Below are 26,430 nucleotides of genomic sequence, written 5' to 3' on the forward strand. Positions count from 1 at the left end.
AACGGGAGGCGGGGGGAGTGTGTGTGCGTGTGCGCGCGCCGGGGCGTGAGGCCCGGGGGCGGGGCCTCGCGAGGGGTGGGGAAGGGCGGAGATTGACAACTTCCGCGGGGTCCCGCCAGCCTCGCAATACTTGGGAGGGAGTTGTGGGTGGGAAAGCATGCCAGCTCCCTCAGCCAATTGCAGGGCTCAGCGGCAGTAACGCGGTGAGGCGTGGCGTCCTGGAAGGTGTCTCCAGCGGAGAGGCTTAGGCAGTGGAATGGGGCGTGGTTGTGTGACGGACTTTGCTCACAGCCAATCGTAAGTGAAGACAGCGAGCGGAACGCCGCCTGCGTCACAACGGAGCAATGAATTTTCTTGGGCGGGGAAGTGCCCCTCCACCAGTGAGCGCCTTTGCACGCTTGCGTGACAGCTCCAGGCGGTCGTTGCTCTCCTGACAGCTTGAGAGAAGACGAGGAAACGACAGGGGGTAGTTTAGAGAGTAAAATAGAATGCCCCTTCCCTTCCCCCTCCTCTCTGCTGGCCAATGAGGAACTGAAGCGACTAGTGAGGAGTTTGAGGGCTGGGGCGGGAACCAGCGTGCGGTGTTAAATCACCAAAAGGGGGCGGGGCCAAGAGAGGGGAGGGTAATTGACGGGCGGAGGAGCTCGGGGAAGGCGAGGAAGTAAGCTTGTCCAATCGGAGCGAGGTACTGGACTCCTGGGCGGGCCTTGGAGCCTCACTCGCCCTAAGCCGCAGAGTTGGTCAATGTGTAGCTGTGGAGTGACTTTGGCACCGCAGTTCTGGGGAATTATTTTCGCGCCAGGCTTGGGCAATCTAGCATCTACTACTTCAAAGATTTCTACAAATCTGCACCCTCCAAGAGTAGGTTTCTCATATCAACTTAGTATCCCACTAATCTTCACGCCTTCTTCAGCCAAAGGCCTTCAACTACTACAACAGAACCGGTACAAATTTGCTGATCAGTGGTTTGCAGATGTTGGGGATTGCCACTTAACTCTTACTGGGATCTCTTCCTTGGAGATTCTGTCTAAATTTTAAACTTCTTAAGGACAAGGACGTTTTTAGAGCAGTGTTTTCCGTATAATGATGCTTAATAAAAGTGAGTATTAGAAGTAACACAAAGAGAACCAAATTGTTCTCTCTCTACCCTATTATAAGACCCTCAACTATCCAAAATACAGCAAGTACTAAACAAAATTCAGAAATTGATTTGTCATTTACATAAAAATGGTTAAACACTTGCGGAGTAGAAGGAATATAAAAATTATTAAGCCTAAATTTAAACTTAGAAAATAAAAATAAATAAGTGAGCCGAATAGTCTGCCTCCCTTTGACTTGGCAGTTTTGCACTGATGGATCCATATCTTCATTATTGGTAGGAATGTAAATTAGTACAGCCACTATGGAAAAAATGGGAATTCCTCAAAAAATTAAGAATAGAACTACCATATGAAATTGAATGGCTCAGACTTATCACCACCATAAGCTTGCCTAGCACTTCACAAATTTTGTATTTGTGGAACTATGAGGTCCTGTTACCCAGAAGGAAAATGTGATTTTCACAAGATATAATGATGCTCCTTATTCATTCATTCAGAAAATATTCATTAATTTGTCCATTCCAAGTGCTTGGAAAACGGTCATGAATGAGACAAAGTCTGCCTGCGTGGAGCTCATCTTCATTGGAAAAAGCTCACAAGTAAAATTCAACTATGGAAACAAAGCAGGGAATATATACCAGGGAAAACACTGATGTGCACACAGATGGCCACAGATGTTTAGGTAACCATAGGGTGACCAACTTATCCTGGTTTGCTAGGGACTTTCCCAGTTCTAACACCGAAAGTCTCCTGTCCCAGGACCTCCCTACATCCTGGGCAAACCTGGACAGTTGGACACCCTATGAACCAAACAAGCAACGACATCTGTTTACTTGGTCTGTTATGAGCAAAGCCAATGGCTAAATGTTATGGTATCAACCTTAAGGGAGCATGCGCTCTAGGGGAAAGATGAGGTGCATGCATATTCAGGGAAAGGTAACTTCTCATTCAGGACAATATTTGATGAGTGCCAAGACAATAAATTCCGAGGAGCCCACAGGTGATGTTTGTGCCAAGGTGGAGGAGATGAGATTTACACTTGAGCTGCAGGATTGGGCATAAATGTATATGTATATGTATATGTATATGTATATGTATATGTATATGTATATGTACATGTATATGTATGTGTGTGTGTGTTTCATGGAAATTAAAAACATCAATTTCAGTGGTCTTGCTACTTTCTAGAAGGATGGTAGAAAAGGGAATGTTGAGAGGAGAATTGAGAGAGATACACTGAGGGCTCTAACTTTATCTGTAATGCTTTATGTATATGTAATTTAATTGGATATTAGATTGGTGGGTGTTTATTATACCATTTTCTACACAGTTTATATGTACTACATGTATTTTTAAATTTTGGAGAACGTAGGGCCTCTGTGTTTTACAAATGGTGAGACTGAGCTGATACTTGGGCACTTATAAAAGGGGAAACCCAGATATGGAGAGAATCCTTCTCAACTTGCATTTGATCCAGCCAGCAGACACCCTGCCAACCCTCATGCATTACAGTAGGGATCCCCAAAAAGGAGCTGGATAATGGAAGAGAAAGAGCCTCAAGGACCACCCTCGAGGATGCCCACGCACAAGAAAAGTGACACTAAAGTAACACCAGCAGAGAAAAAGCTAGAGGAACAGATGGGTTGCTAAAACAAAAATGAGAGAAATGCAATCCTTTAGATTCCTGGGGAGAAAGGAAGTAATAGTCTGTCAGTCACAGCAGGGAAGAAAGTGAGAAATATAAGACAATTTGACTTGTCCAGAAAAATATATTTATGGGCTTTAGCAAGAAAAAATTTAGCAGTGCCAGAGGCAATTGCAATGAAGAAAATTCCACTTCAAGATATGAAAATTAACTGGAACTGGACTTGCCCTCTTACCGGTAAACAAGAAATTGGGCAAAATGTATGAAATATTTGTTTTCATTGTACAACACACAGTGCAGAATGCAGTGATCCCTCCAATATTCCTGGCTTTCTGCCTGGAGGCACTTTTCAGACCACAAGGAAGGTGGGCCCAAGTAGAGGTGACAATCTAGCTGAAATGAAGACCAAAAAATCAGAGTTTTGGGAGGCTGAGATGGCTGGAATTTTTGAGACAGAGTACCAGAGAAGAGGTACATATATGGTACATATACATAGACAAAGCTCCAGAAATCTTGAGTTCTTTGAATCTTAGACTGAATATTAGGCTGCATAGGATGCAACTACATGAGACTCAGCAAAGAGAATTCCTTAGATTGCTATAAACTATATAGGTTCCTGAGCTGGGCTGAGAAACATTCAAGTTCCACCAGGTAGAATGGAGAGATCTTGTTGAATTGGTGTGGCATTCAGAGGGATTGTGGCTAAGTAGTAGGTCTAAGCTTGTCCTGAAATTAGAATTAAATGACCAACAAACATTTTTAGAACAATTTTTAGTTGGATCTGAGCTTATAACTTTGGTATCTATAAGATGACTTGGATTCTTGAGCAAAGAAGAAAACCATCTTACATTGGAGAGATAATAAAATAAATTATAATTTCAGTTATAAAATTTTTGTTTGAAAATTATAAGAAAAAAACGAAAAAGGGTATTTTTCAAAAAATAAAAGCTCTTCAATTAAGCCACTAAATAATGGCCCATTGAATACAAAATCTTTCTAACTATATCAAAGTTCAAAAGATTTAACTTTTGAAAAATTGCAAGGGCTTTCTTTCAGCTTTAGAGGAAATCTTGCCCAATTAACACTTTGGATGTGTTTTGTCTCAAGAGACTTTCAAATTTATGGAAAAAGTCATTGGTGTAGACACTGTAGAGGTTTTACATCTGTCAAAGAAAAAATTCAGCTAGATATGAAAACATTGTTTTGATCCCAACGAAGGGTTCTCCAACTATGTTAAGTTGAAAGTATGAATTTATCGAGATTTTAAAGCAAGAAACAGATCTTTTTGATGCATATTGGAAATATTGGTGTTCAGTTTTTGAAGTGTTATGGATATAGTTGTTAAAATTATTCCATATATGTGCAAATGCTATGAATTATCAGCTTGTTGCAGTGTAGAAAGAAATACAAGAAAATCAGTGTGATGATCTTATTCTTTTCCAGTGCTCATTGGTTGAGTAATGGAGGACCTTTACAAAGATTTCTTGTACTGTTAACTCTAATTCAAGATTTTTTGAAACAAAGGGAATACCTGCCAAATATTCAACAATCAAAGACAAAAAGATAGTAGTGTGATTTATGTTTTCTCACTGATATCACACTGCATAGGAATGAGTTAAATCTGAAGTTCCAAGAAAGAAAAAATATATTTGTGATCTAGCTAGGAAGTCTAAGAATTTCTGTCAAAATTGAAAATCTTCATAATAACCAGCAATGACAATTTAACACATTTCAAACATGAGTTAATATACCAATGATTTTCATTGTAAGCAAGAGCATTATGTAAATTAGTTGTAAAAACTTAAGGAAAAATATGAATAACTATTAATATTGATGAATTCATAATTGCTTTTAAATTTATGTGACACTCCTTTGAATTCAGTAATACTGAGTTTAACACAAGAGTTAATGAATTACTTAGACAGTTTTGAAACTGGTAGACTTTGCTTCAAAGTCAGATCATTTCTCCTAAAATTAAGGAAACATGTTTGACAATATGGATGCAAATATTTAAAAAATGGTTTTTGAAACTTGACTCAGTTATTGAAAAACTTTTAAGTATGTTTGGAATAACTTGGGCATGTGAATCTACGCGCTTTCAACTACCAATTGTAGGATATATAAATACAGACCAAATATTTCTGGTGCATATTTAGCATTTGAATCAAAAAGTACTCTAAGTTTGAAAATACACATAGATTTAGAAGATTTCACATATACATGTGAAATATATAATTAATTTTTATATTGATTACATGTTGAATTGATAATATTTGGGAGATATTTGGTTAAATAAACCTATTAAAATTAATTTTACCTGTTTCCTTTTTTTTTTAATGTGGCTATTAAACATTTAAACTTACTTATGTGGCTCACATTTGTGGTTTGCACTATATTTCTTTCAGTTTTATTGAGCTATAATTGATAAACACTGTAACATTATATTTTAATAAGCAGCTCTGCTCTAGGGTTGAGGCTTCAGAGCTCCGCCTCTGAAACCAAATAGGCTGAATTCAAATCTAGTCTCTGACACTTCATAGTTGCGTATGTTGGGCAAGTTGTTTACCATCTCCATGCTTCAGTTTTTCCCATCTCAAAGTGGGGATAACAATAGTTCTTACTTTATTGGGTTGTGATGAGAATACTTACATAGTGCCTAGCACATAGTAATCACCATGTGTAATAGCATAGCTATTGGTGCTATTATTATTAATAACCTTGAGAAATTCCTTAACTATTATTTACTCATTTGTAAAATTGTGATAACAGCATCCACCTTACAAGTTTTCTTCTTTAATTAAATGAGATAGGATATAAACAATTGCCCACCACATGCTTGATGTATTTCCTGGATCTTAGCTGGTATTCAGAAGTCTCTGTTATCTGGCTCAGCTCACCATTCTTAAACTCAATAGTGTATGTGAAAGCAGTTGCAAACCATAAGGGGCTATTTACTTATTTATTTTAATATTTTTATTTCAGAGAGGAAAGGAGAGGGAGAGAGATAGAAACATCAATGATAAGAGAGAATCACTGATCGGCTGCCTCCTGCAGGCCCCACACTGGGGATTGAGTCCGCAACCCTGGCATGTGCCCTCGCTGGGAATTGAACCCTGACTTCCTGGTTCATAGGTTGGTGCTCAACCACTGAGCCATGCCAGCTGTGCAAGGGGCTCTTTAGTTGTTAAATGTAATTTTTATTCTTCTCCTTTGAGAAACTCCTCTGCGAGTATTTGTTCCCTAAACCCACCTTACTTAGAGCCTCCCTAGTTCTACTTGGCATCTAGACTGAAGGCCCACTTTCCCATGAGGCCCTCAATGTGGACTCCAGCCCAGTATGGTGTCTCTCTCTCCTCTAAATTCCTGAGCATCTTTTGTGTATTTAATCATATACTACCTTGTATTGCTTATTGTATGAATCCCTGGTCAGGTTAGGATGAATATTTTATAATTTGTGAATTCCCCATAGCACATAATTGCTAAAAAATAAAAAATAAAAAAAAATGTTTGGTCAACAAGTGGGAACATTTGGAAAAATTTTAAGGGGGGAAAAGAATTTTAACTTGAGATATCCAAGTATCCTCTACAAAGAACAAAGAGTGTCACTGAAAAGATAAAGCTTTAAGCAAAAGTCTGAGATACGTGTGAAAGGGTCGAACAGAGTTGATGTGGGATGTGAGAAGGGTAAAGGTGGTAGCCAGGGACAGAGCAAAGGTCAGGGAGGGAGCAAAGTGGATACCCATCCTGCAGTGCAGCCCTAGAACTCAAGCCAAAGCTCCTTCTCCCATCGTCCTTTTAAGAGCTGGTTCTAACCTCATCCAATTTTAGAAAGCCACCCAAGGTTTTATCCCTATCAGTTCTCTTGCCCATCTCAGACAGCTTATTCCCAGAGCTTCCTTCCTCTTGCCCTCAGAGCCTTCCCCTCACCCAGGTATTTAAGGTGTTGGGAAATCCTTCCTTCTGCATTAGTCTTGGCTGACCACTTGAAAGTGAATAGGACAGGCGCCCTCCTCTCCTGCCTTCTGCACTTACAAATCTCCCTATCAGGAGAAGACACCTTACTGCCTGGGCCATTGTAGAATCTAAACACAGTGCCTGCTCCATAACAGGCACTCTGTAACTACTGAAGGGGTTAATGTCACTTGGTTGGTTTTTGTTTGGGCCACAGTGGAGGAAAAACACGGCTAATGTGGAGAGAAAGAAGCTGTTGTTCAACCATGACTCATGGGCTTAACTCTCAACACAAGGTTCAAGTTTGTTTTGCATTTTTGTGCCTCCAAAGTGATGGTGAATTGGCAAGGCGAAGGGGAGCCAGCATGGTGGGAATCAGAAGAGGCATGATTCAGGCCTTAGAACTAACTTCAGTGTGAGTTTGGGTACTAACCCATTTGGATTTGAAAAATACAGGATGCCTTCCTGCCTCAAATTTTTATTCCAAAGTTAAACTGTTGTCATTAGGCAGGATGCGCCAATGATAAACATGACTGGAAGGGGACTGGCCCTCCCTCCCCCAGGGAATAGGGTCACTAATCACTGGACTTGGGGAAGTAAGACATCTCAAATCTGGTTACCTTGCCACCAGGGTCAAGGACATAGGACTAACAGAGGCCAGCATACATGGAAAGGGACAGAGCAATTTTGGTTCCTTGTTCATGCTCTCTTTTAATTCACCCAGGTAGAACCAGTCTCTTTCGCTCTTTTTCTTTCCAACTTTAATCCCAGCCCCCAAGCCAAAATCTGATTACATAATTAAGCACTCAGTAAGTCAGTAAGTGTTCTCTGATCCTGATTTTTAATGAAGTTGGCCAATGCTGCTTCCTGTTTTGAAAGAGACAACCCCATTTAAAAGGCTAGTCTGTGTTCCCAATACCCACTGCATCTTAAAAATCAAATGGGCATTTTAATTATTTTAGAGGAAAAATAATCAGATGTAAATAGCTTAAAGTTCTCACAATGGAGAAGGTAGCTGTTCAAAGAGCAACATTGGTAGCAGGATATGACTGCAATACCAAAACTAGTACCTATCTATCTATATATCTACCTACCTACCAAAAAGGTCAAGTATCAAAAAGGTCACAAATATGCTGACTCTTTGTTCCTGAGATATCAATAATACTTTGGGAGGCATACTTTGAGAAGCAAATCACTTCTCAGTCTCCTCGAATCTTTAGGAGGCCACCATGGAATGAGTTCTAGAAATTCATGTGGAGGCCTTTAGGCTCTGAAATAAGCCTGCTAGTGTCCCTTAGTGAAAGAAGAATCAGATTGTTCTTCCCAATATTCTGTTGTGTGCACTGAATCGTACAAGTAGAAAAGGGAAAAAGAAATGTTGGGGCAGTTTGGCGTTGGGAGGAATGGTGGGCATTCAGGTGAGGTGTTGCAGTTATTTTCCATAAAGCTGTCTTCTCACCCTAGGCCCATGACTAGTAACCACACTATTATTTCCTTACCTAAAATCTTTTATCCCAAGAATGCTTGCCTTTGAACCCTTGGTTTGACATTCAAATTTGGTCCTGCCCAGTATCATCAAATTCATTTCTCAACACTCCTTGTAACACCTCAATACTTCTAATTCCCCATGTGCACTCCCCTTTCAATGTCTTTGTCTATGCTGAATTCTATCAGGATACCTTTTCCTACCTTCTTCACCTTCCATTTCTATTTGTTCCCTAAGACAAATCAAGTGCCCCATCCTTGTTATCCACTTGAGCTTGGTCTCCCTCTTCTGTTATCTCTGGGCACCCAGGCAGATCTCTACCTCTGTCTTTCCTTTTTTAATTTTATTGATTGATTGACTTTTAGGGAGGAAGAGAGGAGAGAGAGAGAGTGAGAGAGAGAGAGAGAGAGAGAGAGAGATCAATCCACTGCTCCACCCATTCATGCACTCATTAGTTGCCTCCTGTGTGCACCCCAACTGGGGATCGAACTCGCAACCTTGGTGCGATGGGACAGTGCTCCAACCAACTGAGCTACCCAACCAGGGCCCTACCTTAGTCTTTATTACAGGATACTGTAATTGCTTCTTTGCTTTACTGTCTCCCTGACTAGATTAAACCATAAGCTCTTTAGAAGCAAGGCTGTATATCAACCATCACTGTATTTCTGGTGTCTTGCACAAGCCAATCATTTATGGAAGCTCAATAAATGTTGATGAGCTGATTAGTTAGGTATGGATTGGGGTGGAACTATCCAACGATCTATCATTGGCATGCTGTGATAGAATATAGCTGGCTTTGTCTCCAGTTCTCTCCTGGGCACAAGCCTTAAGCTCCTCAGGTACTCTCTGACTAGGGCCCTTCATCCACACACACTCACGTTATTCTCTCCGTCTAGACTTGGACTCTTCAACTCCAAGCTCCATGTTCTCCCTCTTTTGGAAATCTGTTCCCTGTTTAAACCCACTTGGTTCTTTTCTGTTCATGTCTCTGGCCCCCTCATCAAGTGGGCTATATTTTTTGGGTGGACGTTTCTGTGTCTATTTTTGCAAACAGGGGTGTGTTGCCTTGTCTCCTACACTCAGGTCCAAGTTTTGCAGAAAGCCATGGCTCTCCACTAGGCCTACTGCATGCTGTGTGCCTCCTTCACTGGCCCAAAGCCTGTTTGGGACAATTCAGAATCTTACAGTCTGCAGCCATCACTGCAAGAGACCAATTTGTATAACTTTTCCTGTAGTTATTAATTTTCACTGTATATAGAGCCCTGTGCTGTTACTAAGCCTTGTGCTGTTACTAAGAGATTTTACATCTGTCTCAGGAATATCTGATCTGGAGGTAGTGTATCATGACCTCAACAAACTCAATGAAACAAAAGGTGATATCACAATTGGTAGGAACACTGTTACAATTTCCCACTAGATCTTTTGGGGGAGCTAAGCCTTTCAGGGATGGGATTCACTAAAATTCTAGGTCTCTGTTGCAAATAGAAAGCTATCTTTCCATAAGGTTGTAACCCTTGGCCATCTATCAATAATTTATTAATTAAAAAAATAGAAGTTGTGTTAAACCACTTTTGTTCTCATCCAGTGGTCCACACTTTAGAAGTGCAGACCAAAGTTAGAAGTACTATCTGTGACCACAGGATGGATGGAAATGAATTGGTCCACAAAGAAATCAGATTTGTGACCTTGGCCCTATTACCACTCACCCAAGTAGGATGTGGGCCCAGAGGCCTGGCCAAGCTGGAGCTTGGTGACTGCAAACTTGAGAAAGAGCAAGCTATCCTACAGATGACCAGTTCAGGTCCCTCTGGCTTTTGGGGCAGTATGACCCCAGATTTCTGATGACCAGCCTCCTCCCCAAAATAGCTTCCTATTTGAGATGGTCTATCCCCCTTCAGCAGAAATGCCTTTCAAGCAGTGTATATCATGATGGTTAAGAGCGGGGCATTGAGAAGTAGGCACATCTGAATCTGTATCCCATCACTGCCACTTGTTTGCTATCTGGCCTTGGGCAGGTTGCTTAACTTCTCTAAACTTTATTTCCTTATGTTTAAAAAGGGGATGGCGACAGCACCTACTTTGCAGGGGGTTTAAATGAGAAAAGGCACATAAGGCGTTTAGCACTGTGCTTGGCCTGTAGTTAGGTGCTCACTTAGTGGTAGCTCTTCTTTATAAAGTAATATTATTAAGAATAGCAATAACAGGAAGTCACATTTAAAATGATTACAGCAAGGTAGGGCTCAGGTCTGCTGTGCTCTCAGGCCACATCCCCAGGCACTTCTGCCTGCCTTCTCCCAAGGTGACCCAGCGCGGCGGTGCCAGCTCTGTCCAGGGTTGCTGAGTGAGGTAAGAATCTCGGCCAGGATCAGGCTGCCTGGGCATGACCCCTGAGCTGGCAGCTGTGGGAGGAGGAGCACGAGATGAGGGGCAGGGAAAAGTGGGGTGTCAGTGTGCGGCCTAGGACTCTGGGGAGGAAGTAGGTTTGTGGTGGGGAGAGAGTGAGGTAAAGAAGAGGGGATGGGCAAAGTTTGAGAGAGTTTTAGCAGGAAGGAAGGCAGTTGAGAAAAAAAAATAATAATCCACTTTGTGTCTTATTGGCTTCTTGGTGTCATTTTCTGAAACTGAAGAATCAGAAAGAGAAACCAACACAAGGCTTCTAGGGTGTCACAAAATATCAGACCTTCCTTGGATTTTTTTTTTTTTTTTAGGGGGGTGGCCTATCTGCAGCTCCAAAAAGGAAAAAATGGGCTGTGTTTTACAAATGGTCAGACTGTCAGATCAAGACCTAATGTGCCTTTTTCACCCTAAAAGTCTGTTGCACAACCTGGTGTTATTTCCACAGGCAGCTGAAGTAATTCTGCTCTTGAAACCCTGCCCCGTGTGACTTTTTTTTTTTTCTTGTTTGTTTGCCCAGTAATTAAATAGTCATGACAGAACAGTCCCTCAGTTCTGTGGGGCATGGACCTGGGAGGTCATCCCCAGCTACCAAGGCATCTCCAGCAAGAACACGCTGTATCCTGGGGCTGGAGCCCTCAGGGAGCGCCTAGTGTCCTGCAGCCATCAGCTACCCAACTGAGATGTAGCTCAGTGCACATTGAATCACCCACCAGAGCCGTGCCCCACGGAACCCTGGGAAGGTTCTGTTATCACAAACAGGAAGCAAAACTCATAGCAGAGCAAGATTTCAAAAGCAAGGTTTCTTCAGCACCTTGGAAACACCCCTCCCCCATGGTTTCACCTCTTATCTCTGCTCAAATGCTCACTTTCCCAAATCATTTTTTTGTTGTTAATCCTCATCCAAGGCTATTTTTTTCCATTGATTTTTAGCGAGTGGAAGGGATACAAAGGAGGGGGGGGGGGGAATAGATAGATGGATAGATAGAAACATCGATGTGAGAGATACATCGACTGGTTGCGGTGCCTCCTGAATGCACCCCTACTGGGGCCAGGGATGGAACCTGCAACCTAGGTATATGCCCTTGACCAGGAATCGAACCCGAGACCCTTAGGTGCGTGGGCCAACCTTCTAACCATTTAGCAACACTGTCCATGGCCCAAGTTCTTTTTCAGACTTTAGTCTCCAAACTTTAACCTGGCTTTATTTGAGGGAGGGGAGGCAGAGGTGAGAGATTTAAACAATTTATTTGACTTTGGGTCTCCTCACCTCCCCATGAAATGGCCTATGGTTTGAAATAGTCCGAAGTATTGCGGCTCAGTTGTCTGTCCTCACCTCAGATTTTGCACATTTGAAATCAACCCTTCATCCTCATCTCCAAAATCAGCTCAGTTTCCTCATTTCTATTAAACAATACCACCATTTATCTAGTTCAAGTTAATCTTTGACTCACACCTGCTAGCTTCATAAACAGTCACCAACAGATTTGACTGATTCCTGATTCATCTGAAATGTCACTCCACTGGCCCCTCATCACTGTCACTCCTCTCCAGTTCAAGTCTTTATCACTTCTTCATGCCTGGACCTCTCGGTAACATGCCCTCTACCCCCCCGCCAGGCCTCCCCCACTCACTCCATGCTGCCCAGAATGTTGAAATTCATCCACCCAGAGCCCAGATTTCATCACTCCCTTTTCTGCACAGCAGCCTCATCACTGCCTGCAGCGCAAAGTCCAGCCAGACACCCAGCTGGCATTACCCTCATTTTCCTGTCCCCTTCCCTAGGCACTCTCCCCACTCCCCAAAAGACACCCACTGCTCCCTCCTGCCAGGCTGGTTTTAATACTGCCCTCTGCTTGGTGGGAGGGAGATGCTCACTCATAGGAAGGGAGAGGGGGAGGGAAGGAGGAAGGAAGGGAGTGCCCAGCTCCATCTCCACAAATCATTCTAGTTCTTTCCACTTGCACCCTGCTCTGAACTGCTCCACCATCCGTGCCTACATGACTCATTAAAAAACGAACAGCAAACCCAAAAACTTTTACTGTGAAGACTTCCAAATGTACATAAAAAACCCTCATGAACCGATTTGCTAGTTTTGATAGCCATCAAGTTTGTCACAGTTTATTTCATCTGTCTTCCCTCCACCTTTTTGGAGGGAGGTGGGCGAGTGGACCATTTCAAAGCAAACTTTTCACATTATGTCAATTTATTCCCAAATACCTCAGCATGCATCTTAAAAAGGACATTTTCTTTCATAGCAACAATGCCATTATCATGCCTAACAAAACTGATGATAATTTCTTCCTATCACCTATTTCTTAGTCTATATTCAGGTTTCCCAAACTGCCTAAAAAAATCATTTTTAGAGTTGGGTGTGTTGTACTCAGGATCCAAACAAGGTCCCCTTAGTCATCATATTTGGTTATACCTGTGAGGTCTCTTTTAACTTCTTTTAAACTAGAAATAGACCTTCCTCCATTTTTCCCCCCTATGTCATTCATGAAATAAATAAACAAAACCAGGTTAACTGCCCTGTAGAAAGCACCACATTCTGGATTTGACTGATTACACCTTTGTGGTATCATTTATAGACCACTCATTCCAACCCTTATACCTTGCCTTTTCCTGCCTTTGACCTAGCTTTTGTATATGTACATACAAACTTCCAAAGAGAAAGTCTGTGTGTGTGTGTGTGTGTGTGTGTGTGTGTTTGGCTTCAGTGTTATTAAGAATTTTTCACATACCAGCTCCTCAATAAATACTTGCTGAAGAGAATTTATTAAGCTCTACTGTCTGCAGAATTGTGTACCAGGGAGAGATAGCTCAGACCTCTCTTGAGCTCCAGGCTCCTTCCTCAGGTGATGCTTTCCTGTCTCTATGTACAACGACTTTCCCTGCTCCCAGTCCCCTCCACTCCTAACCTTCCTCCAGAATGCTGTCTGGCTGTCTCTCTGAAACACCACTGTGATCAGACACCCCAGGAGCTCCCCCGTGCCTGCACAGCGAAGGCCAAACTCCTCAGTGGAGATTCCAGACGCTTTAATTTGCATTCTCATCTGCAAGCCTCCCTTTCCTTATCTCCACCTGCAGCCACACCACACACTTGGGATTTCCAGTACCTTTGCACGTGCTGTCTGCTCAGTCTGAAGTGGCTTTCCCTCTTTTCTCTTCCCCACCTTAAATCTCCAGCAAATAACTTCTCTTTTTCTTTCTTTGAGACTCAGTGAGACTGTCACCTCCACAACTTCCCAGGTGGCATGAAGAGCTTCCCCTTTGTTCTCTTTGTAATTTGCCTCATTACTCTCAGTTGCCAGGATTTATTTACACATTTGTCTCTCTCAAAAGACTTTGAGTCTGAAGATCTGTGTCTTATTCATGTTTTTACCCCCATGACCTAGCCCGTGTTAGGCACTCAGTTAATGCTGAACAAAAAAAATGAATGAATGAATTCTAAGACTCTTGTCAGCTTGTTTTGTCTACTGTTCTTGGGCTCTGTGTTCAAGAGCAGAGTCCCTGAGTCAGATGAGTTCAAATCCAGGTTCTGTGCCTTTTCTAGCTTTGTGGCCACTCACTGGAGGCTAACCTTATTTACCCTCCCAATAGCTTAGTCTCCTCATCTGTAAAATGGGGATATGGATAGTACCTACCTCATAGAATGGCCATGAACATTAAAAGAGATAAGGCCATATCAAGAGACCAACATGGTGCCTGCCTGACACATAGCTAGGACTCAGTAAATGTCCATCATCATCATCATCATATTATTATTATTATTAATTTTTAAAACAGTCCTCCAGTATACTGTTTGATACCACTTATGGAAAATTACGTGTGCGTGTATGTGTGTGTGTGTGTGTGTGTGATACTGAGTGGTTTTTTTTAACTTATATTTTCTTTATTGTTAGACTGTTTTACAATACATATTGATTTTTATATACACTTAGTTATTTCAACTCCCCAAATACACACACCCGCACATACACACAAACACTCCAACCCGTAGTATGCGTATGCAAACCCCACAGACACACACATAAAGCACACAAACATGCATACTCCCTCAGGAACTCTGAGTCCAGATGTGCCCCAGCCTCAGGGGCGCTGAGGACGTGCCTGCAGAGAGCACGTGTAGACCTCAGGCCATCTCTGGCTCTCAGCCAACAGAGCGGGGCGGGCACTCTGCCAGCTCTGGAACAGGGAAGTGACATTCCTGTTCATCCAAGCTCTCAAGTAAACACCCAACCTGGGTGTCTGGAGACAGACCCCTTATGAAGTGCAGGCCCGGCTGCCCGAGTTTTTCTCACACACAAAGAATTATTGGGAAGTAACTGCCTTCCTGACCGCGGTTTTCAGAGCAGAAGGGACCTAACTAATCGCTGTCAAAATGGTTTCTTTTTAATCCCGTATGTTTAGGAAATGCAGGAGGAACTGGATGGAGGGAGCTAAATTATACACTTTAATTGGAAGTTCCTTTTTTCCCACTGAAAAATAAAACTTGTAGTGGCTTGAACTGGCTTTGGTGCTTAGACCTCAATTTTGCTGGAATTTAATATCAAAGACAAGGAGACACCCTGCTCCGTGTTGAAGTGTATTGTCACCCAGAAAAAGCAGGAGTCCCATGTCCTCCATAGATCAAGCCTGCTTTCCCGGTGAAGGGAGCAAATGGTGCCAAGAATTAGGACAGAAATGAGGAAAGCTCTGGACCGGTGAACCAACCTGACCCTCAGAGAAGAATCTGGAAAGATTAGCAGCAAAGAGAACAGAGGCCTGTCCAGGGCTGAAAACTCACACAGGGAGGGCCCTGGTGCCAGGCCCTGGATCTACATTCACTTTCAAGTCAGCATGGAGAGGTCACGGGGTTAAGGGACACCTATGGGTGCTCAGCCTAGAGCAGGACAAGAAGAGGGAATCTCTAATTCCCTAAAAAGAAAGTTTACATTGCAGTTAGGGAAATACGACAGGCACTCATGAAACTATTGAAAAAGATCTGCAACTTTCTGTCTTGGGCAGTGGAGATCCCAAGTGTTGAAGAAATTTACAGAAGTGTGTAACTGAGCAGGGTCACCATAAAGGTTGTACCACACACAGTCTATACAGCCAGACCTCCTCCAACACTTGTATAACACTAAGCATCCCAACCACCACCAGCCAAATGAGGAAGGGGCACAGCATTAATAACCAAAATTTCACTAACTTGCAGCCCTGGTGAATCAGGACCTCAGCCCCTCCTTCCACTACCCAAAGTTTCCCAGTTTGTTCTGTCTTTCCTTTATTTAGATATGCCACACAATTTACTATTTTAAAGTATACAATTTAGTGGTTTTAAGTATATTCACAAGTTTTTGCAACCATCATCACTATCTAATTCCAGAGCATTGTCATCACCAAAAAAAAAACCCCCACCTGTGCCATTAAGCAAGCACTCTCCAGACCCCTCTCCCCCAAGCCCCTGTCAACCACTATTCTTTTTAAAATATATATATTTTATTGATTTTTTACAGAGAGGCAGGGAGAGGGATAGAGAGTTAGAAATATCAATGAGAGAGAAACATCGATCAGCTGCCTCCTGCACACTCCCTGCTGGGTATGTGCCCGCAACTAAGGTACATGCCCTTGACCGGAATCGAACCCGGGACCCTTGAGTCCACAGGCCAACGCTCTATCCACTGAGTCAAACCGGTTAGGGCAACCACTATTCTTTCTGTCCCTATGGATTTGCCTGTTCTGAACAGTTCATGTAAGTGGAGTCATGCACTACATGGCCTTTTGTGTCTGGCATCGTTTACTTAGCATGTTTTCATGGATCATCTACGTAGCATATATCAATACTTCATTCCTTTTCTCGGTTCTTTCTGGGCATCCAGATGGTGGTCCCCTGTGCTCAGGTACAAGTCTGTTCATGAACATCTGCTCCCTAGAAGCCACTTGGGAGAAGAGTCCCACAGCTGCTACCCCTCCTGCTTCCAGCCCCTAAGGCAGGGGTGGGGAACCTTTTTTCTGCCAAGGGCCATTTGGATATTTATAACATCATTTGAGGTCCATACAAAATCATCAACTTAAAAATTAACCTGCTAAAAACTCACAGATAGCCCTAGCTGGTTTGGCTGTGCGGATAGAGTATCGGCCTGCGGACTGAAGGGTCCTGGGTTTGATCCTGACCAAGGGCACATGCCCGGGTTGTGGGTTGCGGGCTTGATCCCCAGTAGGGGACATGAGGAAGGCAGCCAATCAATGATTCTCTCTCATCATTGATGTTCCAATCTCTCCCTCTCCCTTCCTCTCTGAAATCAATTAAAAAATATATTTAAAAAAAAATGATAGACAATATTTTTTTAAAACAAAACAAAACAAAAAAACTCATAGCTAGACAACAGTATGGTATTTACCAGAGGGGAAAGGGAGGGAGGAGGGAGGAAGTAAAGGTATGGGGGTCAAAATATGGTGACAGAAAGAGTTTTGACTTTGGGTGGTAAACACGGATTGCAACATACAGATGATGTAATATAGAATTGTATACTTGAAACTTATGTAATTTTATTAATCAATGTCACCCCAATAAATTTAATTTTGAAAAAAGGAAAAAAAAATTAACCTGCTATATTTGGTCCAACATTTAATTAACTCACCCCTAATGCCTTGGCAGGGCCAGACCAAATGATTTCCCAGGCCGGATGTTTCCCACCCCTGCCCTAAGGTGTCAAGACACTCAGTTCCCATCTGTCCTTCCCTCCTCACACTTGAACTATACCCTGTACAGACTTGGGGACATGGTCTTCCTCCCTGCCTGAGTGCTGCCCTGTCCCCTGGCCCTCAGTTTGTAGCTACATCCCTCTCCGGCACCTGGAGGAGGGCCTGGTTGTCAGCTTCCCCATCTCTCTCATTCACTCTGACCCTAGAGACCAGGGTGGGAAGGAGCCCAAGACAAAACAAGCACATCCTACCACAAGAATTGGAGTGACAGTGATTTCTGAGGTTGTGTTCCCAGGAAAAACCAGTAGGGGTGTGGGAAAGTAGCATGGACGCTAAAAAAGGGAGTGATCGCAAGTGAAGTCCCACAGGGGTAACTGCAGCTCAGCCCACAGGGGAGCAACAGTGCACGTCAGGCCTCCGAGTCGGGTGTTTGAACCTGCACCTGACAGTCATCAGTTGAGGTCTGCTCCCCAGGTGTGTGTAGTCCAGGCCCTGCAGCTCTCAAGGACCCCAGGTGAAGGGCATCCTTGCAGCCGGAGAGCAGCCCTTTGACAAAGAGACAAAGGTGCTGGCTGTCAGAAATGGACACCCATAGGCTCTGCCACACTCTTTTCCTCCGGGTCTCCTTTCCCCACAAACATCAGAATCTAGCATATAACTCGGTACTGAGACTCAATATTTGTTGATAGGATATACTAGATAGATTGATTGATCAATCAACAGATCAGTGGACAGACTTCATTGAAGCCCTAAAGGTAATTTTTATTACAACCATTAAATGCTTGAAAAGATGGAGGACATTGTACACATCTGCCTTACTCTTCCACACTTATTCTACATACCTTGGCAAGTGCAAAGGGAAATGAAGGCAGTACGTGCTAGATTGTGGCTGTAAAGGAAGGAAACTTAGACACTCAGGGACATGGACTTTCTCAGGTTCCAGGTGACAAAGTCAGTGGTCAACATTTGATAAGCCAGGGACTCAGGCTAACTTACTTCTCACCATGGATGCTAGAAGAGTCCCTCTCTGACATCCGGAATGGGCGACACTTTCTTCTTTTTCTATGTGCATAGAAGCTGAGGGAACAGAGATCGGTTCTCCGATTGTGTTGGGCATATGTCTGAATCTCTTTATTTTTCCATTTCCTCAATGGCTTTGCCCACACCCCAAGGTTGATGTAAAGATTAAATCAATGAATGTGGAAGGGCTTTGACAAACATAATGTGCTCACAAACAGCAAATTATTTTTTTAAAATAGCTTTTTTATTTATTATTATTTTTTAAAGGAATCCTGGGCAACTGACAAGTTTCAAAGAGTGAGGCTGAGAACGTTCCCCGAGTCCTCAGGAAATCTGGGTCTCATTGGGAGTTGCCTGGACTGCAGACCTGGCCTGACATCACACTCATTAACCTGCCGCCAGACTCCTGTTCAGGGCGTACAGCAGGACTTAGCAATAAAGGTCCATGAGGGGCCCGAGCAGAATTAAGAGGTAAGGAGAGAAGACAAAAGAGGAATAGAAGAAAGGGTGAGAGGCAAAATGAAGGAATTGGACCTGAGTGGGTGGGTGGGTAACAGATAAAGAAGTAAGTGGTAGCCTGGCCAGTGTAGCTCAGTGGTTGAGTGTCAACCTACAAACCAGAAGGTCACGGTTCGATTCCCTGAGCTGTGGGCTTGATCCCCAGTGTGGGGCGTGCAGGAGACAGCCAAGCAATGATTCTCTCTTGTCATTGATGTTTCTATCTCTCTCTCGCTCCCTTCCTCTCTGAAATCAATAATATATATATATATATATATATATATTTTTTTTTTTTTTTTAAAGAAAGAAGCAAGAGGTAAAGGAGAGACAGGAAACAGAGTTGACTATGCTGGAGGGTGATGGGCACCACTGGTAGCTGCTCCTGCGAGATCCACACCCTGCACTTCCCAGGCCCGGGTATTATGACAACCTTGTCGCAGCCCTGCTCTCAATTCTCTGGTTATCTTTCTAAGTTATTTGAGGGCAAAAACGTCTGGGAGGGTCTCCAAGGCAATCTGACCTTGACCCTGATGGATCTCCCAGAGGCCTTGGGCAGAAGGTGGCCAGGAGAGCCAGGAAGCAGAGGCCCTGGGCCGGCTGCACACAGAGGGCCCTCAGTGAGCGTGCCAGCCTGTAAATTGTCCTTTTGTTTTGCAGGCTTTACCGAACACGGTTTTATTTCATGTGACTGTGCTATTTCAGGAGGAGTAAATATTGCCGGCGGTCTGTTTAAAAAGGCCAATGACCTGAAATGTTTTTTTTTTTTTTTTTTTTCCTTTTCTTTTCCACTTGAATTATCTCCAAGAGGCAGGCCTGCCCAAGCAACGTGCGGTTTTTAATTTGTTGGCTTTTAGCTCAAACTTTCCCTTTTTGTCTCGTGATATGCTGGACTGGCAAACAAAAGGGAGAAAAGATATGAGGATAAAGACACAAAGGCCTGACCTAGGCCCAAGGAAAGGGGGAAATGTCCAGGGTGCAACCCGGAAGAGGGCAGGGAGCCATAGGCGCTCTGCTGCCTTCCCTGCTTCCGGAGCTGGTGTTTGACCTATAATTATAGCCTCTTTCCTCTGACTTCCTCTGTGAAAATAGCAACATTCAAACTAAGCACAGAGTAGAAAAAAAGCACTGCATAAAGGATCAGGGATTTATAAATACAGTTAAAATTACAGGATTGTTACCCCCATGGTTTAGTTCTCTGAAGAGTGGGCTGGGAAAGGGGGAGCATAGTTTCGGAAACTTGTCTCAGGTCCTAAAATATCCAGGTGTGCCTCTTTGGGGGCCCAGTCAAGGACAGATTTACTAGTTTCCCCTCCCCACCCCCCTCAGGATGTCAATCACTGTAAAAAAAGGTGTCCCTCGTCAGGCACATCCCATGCTCAGGATTTTTATTTGGACTCCCTCAGGATTTCACTCATCATTTAATTGTTCAGTCTCTTCAAACTCATTACCTCTAAGGAGAGGGTAGGGGATATCCTTGTCTCAGCAAATACCTCCCAGTCTTCAGGGACATGCTTCTCTTCTTAGCCAAACAATGTGTTCCTGTTGGAATTGTCATGTTCTTAGATGGCCCAGCGTACTGGCCCTCCCATGGGATTTCTTAACTTGGGACAAGTGAGGGATCATCTGGTGATGGAAACTGTCAGATAAAAAATATGGCCACGGAAACTGGAGTCAGCCTGTCGCAGTGAAAGAGAATTGAAGCAACCATTAGTGAGAAACACGAATGAGAGGCAGAGACAAAGGCCTGGCACTGAGGTCCTTGTTCCTTGTGGTTCCCAAGGCCTATCTCCTATCCCTGACCTTTGCTGTGTTCGGATACCCAACCTTTCCTTGGATTCTATTAGCTAATACAATTCCTCTTTTGCCTAAACTAGTTCAAGTGGGGTTTCTGATGCGTGCAACCAAACGCCTTCGTTAATACAGTAGTGCCAATGCCAAGAATTCTCTAGGGAGGTTGAAAAAGCAATATTATCGGTGCAGCTTCTCAAACCTGGTTTCAGAAAGGGTTAGGAGTAATGTTTATGGCATGCTGACTTTGAATTACTGTCACTACTCTGCTCACCTAAAAGATAAGTGTTGGGAAGAAGAGTGAAAATATCCCAAGTTGCATTTATGACTCAACTACTGAAGATGAGAAAGGGATCTGGGGAAAAGACTCATGGACTGGCCTCTGCCTTCATGTGGAATCACATATGAGTTTTCCAGATAGGAGATTTCCAGAAGAGAGTGCAAGAGTTATCTTTTCACCACCCACTACAAGGTCTTCAGAGCTCCAGTGAGTTAAACCCAACTTCCATGTTTGCCTCTCAGTAGAGCTGAAGAACAGTGACCGACCATTGTCAACCTAACAGCCTTTCCTATGCTTAGAGTTGTCACCTCCACATTAAATTATTCTAATCCGCTCTGTATGTCGATGGGGCAAATGCAATGGCCTGGCATGATGGTGTAGAAAAGGCTTGGACTGGGAGTCCAAGGACCTGGATTCCAGCTGAGGTTTTTCTACCAAGTCCTTAGAAGACTAGCTAAGCCTCTGGGTCCAGTTCCCCAACTTGTTAAATAAGGAGTTGGGCTGGCTGGTCTCTAAAATCCCTCCTAGCTCTCATATGCCATTCCTAATGGTAAATTACTGGCCTGGAATCATTCTCCACAATAAAAACTATTTGCAGGAGGGACAAGGAGGAAAGAGAACAAGAAATTCAGATATTTCCCCCTCATATTTAAGGTAAAATGATTCTTCTTACAAAATTAAGCTTATTTCTAACATATCATTAACTTTTTGTATATTTTGTTTTTGTATTTTTGTTAATCCTCACCCGAGGATATTTTTCCCATTGATTTTTAGAGGGAGTGGAAGGGAGGGGGAGAGACACAGAGAGAGAAACATCGATGTGAGAGAGACACATTGATTTGGTTGCCTCCTGCACGTGCCCCTGGGATCCGGCCTGCAACGGAGGTACATGCCCTTGACCGGAATCAAACCCGAGCCTGATGTTCTATCCACTGAACTAAACCAGCGAGGGCTACCATTAGCTTTTTAAAATACATAAAAGTTTATTATATAAGAAATAGATGTTTATTATAGAAAATATAAGTAAGTATAAAGGAAAGAACTGAATCTCCAATACTCTCTATCAAAGGTAGCCTCTGTCAACATTTTGTGCTTATAAATTAAATTTTTTCTATACATGCATATTTATTTTTCTTATGATAATAGGATCAGAATATCCATTTTGTTTTTAAACTTGATCTTGACACTTAACAACATACTAAAAACATCTATGTTAATAAACGTATAGCATTCATTTTACTAATATCTAATAATCTGATGTTTGGGTGCACCTTAATTTATTTAACCAATCCCTTATGGCTGTATAGTTTTATATTTGATTATTATAAACAACCTTAGAAATATACTTTGTACAAACATATGTACATATATATTTGTGTGTGTGTGTGTGTGTGTGTGTGTTTTCTAAGACTTCTGAGTGAGTAGCCAGGAGCATCAGTATGATTAAGCATGCAGAGCAGTCACACCCCTTCCTGGTGGGTTCATGTGTTAGTCAGATTCTTTCAGGTGCAGGGAGCTATTTGATGCCTCTGTACCACATGACCGCTCACCACCCTGGTCACAACTGGATTGGCATCGTCTCCTCCCCAAAGGCAGCCATCTGGAGGCTGGTCAAAAGCCTATGAGGGGCCTGGCAGGAGATCTTTGCCCTGAGAGGGATTTCTTTCCTAGGTGGTGGACTACGGGGCTCAGCAGATTCTCCCTGAGGGTGCTGAATGCCTATGAGCAGCCTCCATAGAAGGGCAGGCAAGATAATCCCCGTGAACCAAAGTAACCAGTGGGTTCTCCACAACCTGAGAGAAGAAGGGATCCTTTCCTGTGTGATTCCCAGGGCTCATCCTCCCTGGATCATGGCAGTTTAACCAGGAGGGCAAAGCTGTGGTCTCTGGAGCTGGGGAGGCCGGGTTTGGATCCTGGCTCTGTAGCTTCTTACCTGTGTGACCTTAAGCTAGTCCCTTAGCCTCTCTGTTCCTGAGTTTCCCCATAGGAAAAATAAGGACAAGGCCTGCTACAAAAGGCTACTGTGAAACTAAGTGGAATGATAGCTATAAAGGCCTTTAGAAGGGTGCCTAGTATACAGTGGATGTGGTTATTTTGCCTCTGCTGGTAGGGTTTGCTCTACCTAGTATCTCAGGAATTTAAAGAGTCGTACAGGTCACTGATATCTGCAAGGACAAGCTGATGACTTCAGATATCCTGCTATTATTAGTTTACTCTTTAAGGACTTCTGTTTCTTCCACCAGATTCCTGACCTCCTTGAGGGTCAGGGCTACCTCAGGTTCCATTGTGCCCTCCACTGTGCCTTGTGCAGGCTCAGTGCCTAATACGCGAGTGATTCTGCGGACTGGAGAGAGAGTATTTTCCATGCAGTCTTGCACAGCCAGTTTGGACCAGCAGAGTGGTCAGCTGGGCCAGCAGCCCAGCTCCCCCGCCCCCTCCGCAGCCTTCACGAAGCAGTTCTCCCTGGATGGCAACGCACCAGCAGCTTTCCCAGGCAAGTGGGAGCTTAGCGCTGTGTGCAGAGCAAATTCCTGGGACTGGAAGTAATTATATTCTACTTCAGTTTGAAGGCTTTGAAAAACATCCTCACCAAAGCTAACCCACGGCCTCCTCTGGCATGTGCCTGAGTTGACAAAATGTAGGGGGTGCGGGGAGGGCAATTTGCTTTGGGGAATCCTCCCTCCAGGAAGGCAGCACACTGGTTCCCCTTTCTGGGGTGTCCCTGAGGCTAGAGCCCTGGACAAATAATGGAAGGAAGGAAGTGAAAGTTGTTGGTCCTTCTCACCCCTTTAGTCTCCCTTGGGCCCTACCTGCTGACCTACCTGGGCCACCAAACCTGGACCTTAAAATGCCTGATGGCTGAGCAGCTCATGTAGCCCCAGCATCATATTAGCTGCAGGGAAGCTCAGCTACACAGGACAACTAGAGAGGAAGGAGTTACAGAGGTCCAGCAGCAAGTTTCGTACTAAAGGTATCATACTAAAGGTGCTAGTATTTCTCTGTGCCAAGCATATGCTGGTACGTTTCATCACAATAACAACATTAACAGCTAACACATAGCACATACCACCTGCCAATTACTATTCCAAGTGTTTTATACATATCAGCCCATTTCATCATTACCCCAAATCAGTGGAATAGGTAATATTACCTCCATTTTACAGATGAGGAAACGGAGGCACAGGAATTAAGTAACTTGCTCAGGCCCCACAGCTACTAAGTGGCACACCTGGAAGGCACCTACTCCCTACTCAAAGGCTTTTCAGTGAACATTTCAGTACGGTCACGTGTGCAGGTGCACGTTTAATCCTCACAGTTACTCTAATAGCTGAGCGGTTCATGTGGACCCATTTGATGGATAAGAAAACTGAAGCTCAGAGAGGCTAAATATGTTCAAGTCACAAAATTAACAAGTGGTGAATTTCCAGCCGGCCTGACTGGCCCCATGACATGCTGACACGGAGAGAAGACTGTGAAAAAGGACAGGAGGATGCTGAGTGGGCTTGGGGATGTGCAAGTCGGGCCTGCTGGAGGGAGTGCCAGGCACAGCCAAGGAGCCAGGCCTCTGATTCCCTGCTCCTTTGCCACTTTCAAACCGCACCCATTAGCAGGACTGGTGAGCCCATTTTAATCTCAGAGCAGCGTGCCTTTTAAAAAGGTGAACCCAGCAGAGCTGAAAAAATGGCTCCAAATGCAGCCAAACCTCCAAATGGAAAAATATCAAAGCTTTTCTCGCCCTCCCTGCTTACTTTCCAAGCCATCTAGTTTTTTTCCTCTTCTCTCTCTGCTGAGTTCCGCCCGCCCTCCCCGCCCGCCCCTTGCTCAGCTTCAAACTATCTTCAGCTCAAGACAGTTAAGATTCTAGAATCAAAGCTACTTAAAGCAACAGTTATGTCTTTAGTGTATGTTTAAAGCCTTTCTCCCCGACTGATAAAGAAGACTTTGCCCCTTGTTAATAGGACTGAGTGACCAGCTGGTGGCAGAGCTATTTCAGGCACTTAAAGAAAGGATGGTTTTGCCTGCTGACCCCCGACCATCACCACCAGCAGGGTCCTCACTGGGATAGGTCAGAGGACCTGCCCCATCTCTCCCAAACCTGAAGGAGCTCTTGGAAGGGTCACCAGGAATATAGAAACAGATAGGATTATTAAGAAACTCACAGACACATCATGATAATACCGCGAGACTGTGTTTACAGATAACCTGTAAGGAGCTTTATGTGAGCACTCAAAACCAGAAACTGTCAATGCCTGCAGGTGTCCAAAAACCTCATCGAGGCAGTGACCAGGGAAGGGACTGAGACCTAGAGAGTCTGCAGGCCCGGGAGGCAGCAGGGTTTAACAGCTGAGGCAGGCGACTTTGGTTTTGCAATCTGACTTTCCCCTTTCTGGCTGTGGGAGTACAACCAGTGACACATCTTGGCATTCCCGGACTTAATTTTCATTGTGCGGTGGATTAGGTGGTTCCCCACACTGAAGAGGAAATGAATGATGACTATGAAGTTGAGTTTGTGAAATAAATGACTATAAAATTGAGTTATACTTTACACAGATTCTTCTTCACTATCATCATCAAGCACTAATTGATTATCCAGTTCCTTTTAAATCAAGTGGAGTGAGGACAAGGTTTGTCCAAGGGGGAGGAGGCTTATGCTGAACTTAGCATCTCTGGTCCCATCGCCATTGGAGTTAAGTTTCCAGCTATGGCATTGCTGAGGCCCTAAACTCCCAGGGGGGAGATTTAACAATGGCACCAACAGGCGCATCAGGACACCAATAGTCCAACACAAGTTGTTTCTCAATGGAAGCCAGCAACTAACAGTTAATGGCTGCTAAGTGTCAGGCACTCCAAATATATATATATATATATATTCCAATGAATCAAGTACATTATATCCCCATTTTACAGATGAGGAAACTATAAGAGATTAAGTCACTTGCCCAGGGTCCCCCACTGAATTATTAATTCCATGAGAGGAAGGACTGACTTCTTCAGACCTAGAGTAGTACTAGACACAGGAACGATGCTCAGGGTTGGCTCAGTGGATAGAGTGTCGGCCTTCGGACTGAAGGGTCGCGGGTTTGATTCTGGTCAAGGGCATAAGCCTAGGTTGCAGGCTCGATCCCCAGTAGGGGGCGTGCAGGAGGCAGCCAATCAATGATTCTCTCTCATCAGCGATGTTTCTATCTCTCTCTCCCTCTCCCTTCCTCTCTGAAATCAAGAAAAATATATTTTAAAAAATTATGAATAGGTGAATGATAGATAATAAATGGTGAAGCAAAGAGAACTATGTTCTCCAGAAAGATTTTCCCGGCTGTAATAATCTATAACTCTTTTAACCTTTCCTTTCTTCATATATTTACCCATTGATTGAGCGTTTCCACAGGGAAGTGTCTTACTACTCTGTGGGTGTACAAGGCTGCTTGCTAATTTTGGAACACTTGTGAATCCTGGGCCCAGAGTCATGAAAAGGCTGGTGAGTCATATTCCCCATTCCGAGCACCCTACACACTGGCTGTCAGAATAAATCAGGAGAAGTCACCATCTCGCCCTCTGCTCTCATTGTCTCATTTTACCT

General features: G+C 43.7%; 1 long non-coding RNA gene across 6 annotated transcripts in view; it reads right to left on the bottom strand.

Annotated features, from left to right (window-relative positions):
* Positions 1-20,170: 20,170 nt before the first annotated feature.
* LOC114233118 (uncharacterized) overlaps positions 20,171-26,430 on the bottom strand; it is a 38,062-nt gene continuing 31,802 nt past the window's right edge. For all 6 annotated transcript variants that reach the window (XR_008555166.1, XR_003619265.2, XR_008555168.1 and 3 more), the window contains one exon: positions 20,171-20,460. This is a non-coding gene — a long non-coding RNA (uncharacterized LOC114233118). The remainder of the gene's footprint in view (positions 20,461-26,430) is intronic.

The sequence above is a fragment of the Eptesicus fuscus genome, chromosome 22 (assembly GCF_027574615.1).
Source record: "Eptesicus fuscus isolate TK198812 chromosome 22, DD_ASM_mEF_20220401, whole genome shotgun sequence".
NCBI classification, from domain to species: Eukaryota; Metazoa; Chordata; class Mammalia; order Chiroptera; family Vespertilionidae; genus Eptesicus; species Eptesicus fuscus.